Source organism: Mastomys coucha, unplaced genomic scaffold, assembly GCF_008632895.1.
Source record: "Mastomys coucha isolate ucsf_1 unplaced genomic scaffold, UCSF_Mcou_1 pScaffold20, whole genome shotgun sequence".
Lineage (NCBI taxonomy): Eukaryota > Metazoa > Chordata > Mammalia > Rodentia > Muridae > Mastomys > Mastomys coucha.
The window spans coordinates 64,297,082-64,305,130 of NW_022196903.1; the positions used below are offsets into that span (position 1 = coordinate 64,297,082).

The 8,049-nt window shown below is 42.9% G+C and overlaps 1 gene segment (V, D, J or C); it reads left to right on the plus strand.

Moving 5' to 3' along the window:
- Positions 1–8,049, plus strand: part of LOC116099048 — a 105,712-nt gene that overhangs the window by 86,014 nt on the left and 11,649 nt on the right.

Below are 8,049 nucleotides of genomic sequence, written 5' to 3' on the forward strand. Positions count from 1 at the left end.
GGGAAACTGGGAATGGAGAAATTCGCATGTAAATAAAGAAAATATCTAAAATAAAAATAAAATAAAATAAAATAAATAAACTGGGGGCACTGTGAGATCATTTCCTTGCCACTGTTTCCTGTGCCACACCTATGCATACATATTAGAAATAGTCTGAAAAGAAAAAAAACGTTCAGATAGGAAGGAAGCATATAATGTACCTATATATCTACATAGATACATATTCACGCATGTGAGACAGAGAGAGGGAGAGAGAGAGAAATTGAGAGAAAGAGACAGGAGAGAGAGAGTGAGAGAGATTGAGAGAGAGAAAGAGAGGGAGAGAGAGAGGGAGTGAGAGGAGAGAGGGAGTGAGAGATTGAGAGAGGGAAAGAGAGAGGGGGGGGAAGGGGGGTCTAAACACTACAGTCTGCTCCCATTATAGAGGCAGAGACATGACTAGATTCAGATCACTGGTTTTGTTTGCAGGCCAGCTCAGTGACCCATGACTGGGCTTCTGTAGGCTCACCGCTTATACAGCACTGCCATCTGCTGACACAGCTTCTGATATGCTCAGACAACGAGCCATTTGGTGGCACTGTGAGATCATTTCCTTTTCATTGCTTTTATTTTTGATATCTAAACAATGTTTCTACAATTCAGAGACACAAACAAATTGTATAATTAACTTCAATTTTACAAATTAATGTCTTCCCACCTTTTACTGGTATCCAATGGCTTGCCATGGTTCTTCTGACCTACCAAGATAGGGAGTAAAGCTCTCTTTGGTGTCTAGTCCCAGGCCTTGGAGTTCCAAAAACCTGGGCTTAGAGGGAGTCCCAGAGGCTTACAGCCTCCAGCCCTGAGAGATAGAGGCCTAGTGTGCCAGGTTTTGAAATCCAACAGGATGGCTAGGGAGAGATGGCTCCGTGGTTAAGATATGCCCTGCTTTTCCAGAGGATATGAGTTCAGTTCCTAGCACCATACCAGGCAGCTCACAGGCAGTTATATACAACAGTCCATAACTTCATCTCCAAGGGATCTGAACATCTCTTCTGGCCTCCTCAAGCACTATGCTCACATGCACATACACACACACACACACACACACACACACACACTAGATGATAGATAGATAGATAGATAGATAGATAGATAGATAGATAGATAGATACACACTAGATAGATAGATAGATAGATAGATAGATAGATAGATAGATAGATAGACAGACAGACAGACAGACAGACACACACACACACACACACACACACACACACATATATATATATATGTTGAGAGAGATTTTTGGTGCCATTTCTAGGAATTCGGCATTGGTCACTGGGCTTGGACAAGGAAGTAGGCTCAGATAAGAATACTAGAAACCATGACCATGGGGCTTTGCTTACTACTTTGCTGAATTACTACCTCATGTGATCTCCTTGCTTACTACTTTACTTAACTATTACCTTGTGTGATCCTACTCTGCTTGCTCACTTTCTCATGTGACCTCCTTGTTTACTACTTCACTTGATTACTTTGTCTATGATCTAAGAACTGACCATGTTTTTTGGATATACGTGGAATGATATAAAAAGCAGGCTGGAGAGAAATAAAGCTGCTTCAGCCACAGTGTGGGCTGGAGTCATGTTATAATTTTGTCTAATCGTTTTTCTTTTTCAGTTCCTCATTCCCTCCCTTGAAACCCTGTTGACTGACTGAGCTGGCTTGGTCATAGATAAAAAGATGATAGATAGATAGATAGATAGATAGATAGATAGATAGATAGATAGATAGATAGATAGATAGATAGACAGACACACTCTGCTTGGCTCACTCTGCAAGTCAACCCTGAGATACAAGCTAGATGTTGCTCTCTGGTGTTGACACATTAGTTGCAATAAAAGGCCTGGTCTTGCCTATTTTTGTTTTTTATCATTAGTAGAGTGAGTTGAGCTGGTAACATGAGGAAATGAAGGAGGCAGGGGCAGTGATGGCAGTGTCAGTGGTGAAGGAAGTGTCCCTGGTGACATTGGCAGTGACATCAAAAGGCTGTGGCAGAGATGATTTTTTTATATAATTAAAAATAAAATACATCATTTTTAAAAGGTTAAAGGCTAAGGGACTATTGCTCTGGGCTTTAAGCATCAGCAGCCCTAGCACTTGACAACTCTCCTGATCTTCAGCAATGAGTGCTTGCAGCAAACAGTCCTAAGATTCCTTTTGGGACCCACATGCCTGCAGTGACAAGTGTTGCAGCTCTCAACCTGGGGTGTCTGGGACCTTGGCCCTTTGACAGTTCCTTAGAAATCTCCCAGTACCAGGGCCAGAAGTTTCTTGTCTTCAGCTCTTGTCTCTATTGCCTCTGCTCCTCGTCATCTCTGCCACAGCCTTTTGATGTCACTGCTGATGTCATCAAGGACTCTTCCTTCACCACTGACACTGCCATCACTGCCCCTGCCTCCTTCCTTTCCTCACATAACCTGCTCAACTCACTCTACTAATGATTAAAAAAAAATAATAATAAGCAAGACCAGTCCTTTTATTGCAACTTAATGCTTCAGCTTCAACACCAGAGGGCAACATGTAGCTGGTATCTCAGTGTTGACTTGCAGAGAGAACCAAGCAGAGCACTTATACAGCCAGAGTGCATGGGGAGGGGGGGGGTTGTCCAGGGTATGTGCACATGGCCGTATGTCACGAAAATGAAGAACAGTATTCTCACCAAGCATGAAGGGCTGCACCTGCCCCAATCACACCAGTCCCTCAGGCAAATGAAGTCACAACACCTTTAGACTGCCTTCTTGACTGATATTCCTTCACTCAAGGCCATACATAGCTCCATAGGATGAAGCAGTTCTTAGTTTACTATCCAAATCATCCAAGCTATCAGGAAAATTAACATTAAGAGGCATGTCTACAATAAAGTTGTCATCCCCAGTAATTTAACAATGCGTAAAGAATGCATAGTTCCTGCCTCAGTGATCCCATGAGTAATGGGCCTCCTAATATTTTACTCATCTCCACCACCCAACTGCCCTCTACAACCCTCATACACATCTCTTTGACATGTGTGTATGAAGTACACATATGTCCTGTATTTTAATCATACTCAACACTGATTACCTCCTTTTATCTGCCTCACACTCCTTCCCAACTATATCCCTGCTACCTTTGTGTCCGTTTTTAAGGTTTCTTTTTATTTATGTGTATGAGCGTGTGCTGTGTATGGACCATGAGAATGTGTCCGATATCCTGGGCCTGGAATTACAAACAGTTGTGAACTGCCTCCTGTGGGTGCCGGGAATCAAAGTCAGGTCCTCTGCAAGGGCAGCAAGTATTCTCAGCCACTGAGCCATCTTCCCACAGCCACGCATACACTTTTTGATAACCCATCATGTTTAGCTGAGGTAGCTTGCGTAAGCTTGGGTTAGGGGTTATTTAACAAAGCACGAGCAGCCTAGCAGTGGGCATATCGCTGAAGAAACTTTTGGCCCCTCCCCTAGCAACTATTAACAGCCAAAGCTCTTTAGGAAAGGGTGGGAGCCTGATAAGCCCCAACTAACCTAGCTAGGAGTCCTTAACTAGCCATAAATCATAAAGAAAGAGAAGAACCTCATAAGCCCCACTCTGCCCATGACAGAATATTAACAGGCCGAATCTTCTAGCTGTGGGCAAGTAATCAAGCTGCTCTGAATTCATAAGTGCAGCAACCATATCTGGTTCCCGAGGATGGTCCACAAAACTCCTTTCCTTCCTCCAACTCTACGTTCTTTCTAACCCTTCTTCCACAGTGTTCCCTGAACCTTGTATGGTGATGACATAAATGACCCATTAACGACTGAGCGCTCAGTCATCCTTTATTTTCAGTGCTTTGACCATTTATGAGTCTCTGCAGTAAAAAAAAAAAGGGGGTGGGGGTGGCTGGAGAGAGATGGCTCAGCGGTTAAGAGCACTGACTGCTCTTCCAAAGGTCCTGAGTTCAAATCCCAGCAACCACATGGTGACTCACAACCATCCATAACGAGATCTGATGCCCTCTTCTGGTGTGTTTGAGGACAGCTAGTGTACTTACATATCATAAATAAATAAATCTTTAAAAAAAAAAACAAAAAAGGGGGCTTGATCTATATATTTCAACCTATTTATACAAGGCCATTCAAAGTCCATTTAAAGACCATTCAATGTCCGTTTAGTGAAACAACAGCAGTACATTTCCCACTAAGGCTACACTACCATGGACCTTTAACCCTGGTTACAGTAACAGGAGTGAACACTGTAGAGTGGACCTCAAACCCAATCAGAAAATGGTTGGTTACCCCCATACTAGCCATACCACTATTGTTCCCGTGGGCATATCTTACCAGCCCCGGGGTAGATGGAATAGGGCGCAGGGTCTACAGCTGAATACAGCTGCTGAAGAGTTCCCTCGCCCAGAAGACTGTGTACCGCCTTCTGGCACTGTGAAGTCTACCCAGCTCAAAGGAAGCCTCCAAAGAGTTCCAGCTTGGTTTTTCCACGTTCTATAACCGAAGAGCATAGTGTATTCAGCAACAGGGTCATAGCATCTAGATATTAGCTATGGTAGCTGCCTGTACTGTTTGAGGGCCTTAAGACCTTAGTGACCAACATACAGCACGGTATTTCACCCCTGGCACTGGGATTGTTATTTAATGATGTATGGCTTCTGGAAGCAGCTTTAGCCTCCCATGCAGGGTACCTCGCACCAACTCCTTTTTATTAATTGTATGTTAATTAGCTCATAAAGTAGTAGGTTTCCTTATGGCTTTTTCATAGACCCTCAGCTTTGATTGGCCGTCACACACTCACATGCACACATTTTTCTGCACTACATTCCTACTTCCTACAAAATTTGTCCTAAACACTTTTTCCTTTCTCCCCACCATTGCCCCTTCCAAGACTCCTGGATTTTGGTTACCTTAAATTCCAACAAGGTAGGCCGGGCAGTGGTGGTGCACGCCTTTAATCCCAGCACTTGGGAGGCAGAGGTAGGCGGATTTCTGAGTTCGAAGCCAGCCTGGTCTACAGAGTGAGTTCCAGGACAGGCAGGGCTATGCAGAGAAACCCTGTCTCGAAAAAACAAAAAAAATAAAAAAATCCAACAAAGTAAAATGTTAAGAGGCTTTACAGTAACAGAACAAAAGGAGGCCACAAGGTGCTTTTCAAATGTACTGATGGGCACCAGAGTTCAGGTTAGAGCAAAGTGGAAAACCTCTGCTACAGGCCTCAGATGTTATCTGACATTCCCAGCATTTGACAAGAGGATGCTGTTCATCCAACAACTCAAGTTGGGTTGAGTTGGGATCTGCTCATATATCCCAAAGGATTTACCTAATAATCACAAAGATGTTAGGTCACAGAGGACAGTAAATGGCCTCAAGTAGCAATTAATGGCCACTTGAGGGCCTGCATCTACCCCTCCACAGTCACTGAAGTTCTTTATTATCGTTGTTGTTGTTCTTGTTGTTGTTGTTGTTGTTTACATCCCAAATGTTGCTCCCCTCCCCACCTCCCCTTGCAGAATTCTTCCCCTAGACCCCCTCTCCTTTGCCTCTGAGAGGGTGGCCCCACCCCAGCCATCTCCCCTTCCCTTAGGTATCAAGTTTCTACAGGATTAGCTCATCCTCTCCCACGGGAGGCCAGACAAGGAAGTTCTATGCTACGTGTATGCCAGGGGGCTCTGACCAGCCCATGTATGCTCATTGGTTGCTGGCTTTCTCTCTGGGAGCTCTCAGGGGTCTGGGTTAGTTGACACTGTTCCTCTACCTATGAAGTTGCTCTCCCTTCCTTTCTCTTTTTCAATCTTTCCCCTAATTCTTCCATAGGGGTCGCCGACTTCAGTCCAATGGTTGGCTGTAAGTATCTGCTTCTGTCTCAGTCAGCGACTGGTAGAGCCTCTCGGAGGACAGCCATCCCAGGCTTCTGTCTGCAAGTACGACATAGCATCAATAATGGTGTCAGGATTCTAATCAGTGATTTAGCCTTTGAAGAGTGGTCAAGGTAAAGTGCAGGTTCTTGGGGAGGAAGTTGCAGGGCAGGCAAGGACTTTAATTCACATGGATAAAATAGAAGACTAACTCTATGTGAGCTGAGAAAGGTGGGTCAGGGGACAAAATGGACTTTTTCCCACAGAGAGAAATAGAGGAAGAATTTCAAAAGCTCATTTTAAAAGTAAAAGAATACTTGAAAAGAAGGGGGTGGGAGGGAAGTATGACAGAGAAATCAGCTAAATGCTGCCTCCAGCTTACACTTCCTTAGAGGGGGAAGGGGAGAAAAAGCTACTCCTGAAAGAAAAGCTAACCGAAACAGAGCCGTCCCACCCTCAAGACAGGCACAGAGCTCTGGCATCGGGAGGGTGAAAGACAGACTGCAAAGCTCAGTGTGGCCAGCAGAGGCCCCTAGTAGCAACAAGGAAAGCCCTCGGATACTAACCAAACAATACAGACTCAGCAAAAACATAAGCGGAAGAACGAACCCACAAGTTCACCGGACCCTCTTCCTCCATGAGAATGCTTTTTTTGAAGAAGCTGTTCCAACACAGCCTCATGTCTTCTTCGCTATTGTTCCTTCTGTGCGGTTCTTTCTTCCCCCACGCTACTCGCTTAGCAGGATTTTTACTGTATGTATTTGGGTTTTTTATAAATATTTTTGTTATCTCTCTTCATATAATCATCTAATTTTGTTCATTCATTTTTATAGTTTAGAGCAGTTTTTTTCCTTAGTTTCTTTTTTTACCTTGTTTACTCCTGTGTTTCTTACACACACACACACACACACACACACACACACACACACACATTCGATACTTCTAATTGTTTTATACTTTTCTAAAGTTTTACCTTTTTCTCTCTCTTTTTTTTTAAAGATTTATTTATTTATTTTGTGTATATGGTACACTGTCATTGTCTTCAGACGCACCAGAAGAGGGCTTCAGATACTATTACAGATGGTTGTGAGCCACCATGTGGTTGCTGGGAATTGAACTCAGGACCTCTGGAAGAGCAATCAGTGCTCTTACCCAATGAGCCATCTCTCGAGCCCTGTAAACACTTGCATTATTGTTAAGTATTTTTTTCCTATCTTTCCTTTTTCCCAAGTCTAGAAAAAGAAACACATTAAAATAAAAAAGGAATACAGAACTCTAAACAGATTTCACAAGAGAAAATCCTCTTTGCTTCATTTTATAATCAGAAAATTAAAAATAAAATCTTAAGCAAAGAACAAATATTAGAAACTGTAGGGGGAAACACCAACTCATCCACAGGACACAAATGCCAGAATACATAAAGCCTCTCATCTGCAATCCTAAAAGCTAAGAAGCATGAAATGCTACACTTCAATCCGGAAAGTAAGTAGCATCTAGCCAAGATTGATATGTCCACCATTGTGATTCTTTTTAAACTGATAACAAAGTTACCCATGTGACAAGCAATCTATAAGTTAGCTCATGACTGCCAAGACGAGACTGCGAAAGATAGTTTTTAAAGTACTTTACAGAGAAGGAAGAATGACACCTGCCATCACAAAGGCACAGGAAAGAGTGGATTTCATGAGAAGAATCTACATCCTGGACTGGCAGAAATAATGTGTGAAGTGTTGTACTAACAAATGCAATCTACAGATTTAATGCTATCATCATCAGGGTTCTAGCGACATTCTTTACAGAACTAGAAAAATAATACTAAGCTTATATGGAAACACAAAAGGCCATGAGTAGACTAAGCACGACAAACCCCGCAGTGCCATCACATCATGGACCTCACGCTATCCCACAGAGGTGTAATGACAAAGAGAGCAAAGTGCGTCCACAAAAATAGACATATAGACCAATGAACTGCAAGAGGGCCCATAACCTGCACTTCTGTGAACAGATCATTTCCAACAAATGTGTCAAAAACATAAACGTGCATTAGAAAAAATAAAACAAGTTGCAAATTGGGCAACCACAAGGACTACATTGGATCCATATCTGTCATCCTGCACAAAAAATTAATTCAAAGTTAAGTCAAAGGTTTTGATTTAAAACCAGAAGAGTTGAAACTGCACAGGAT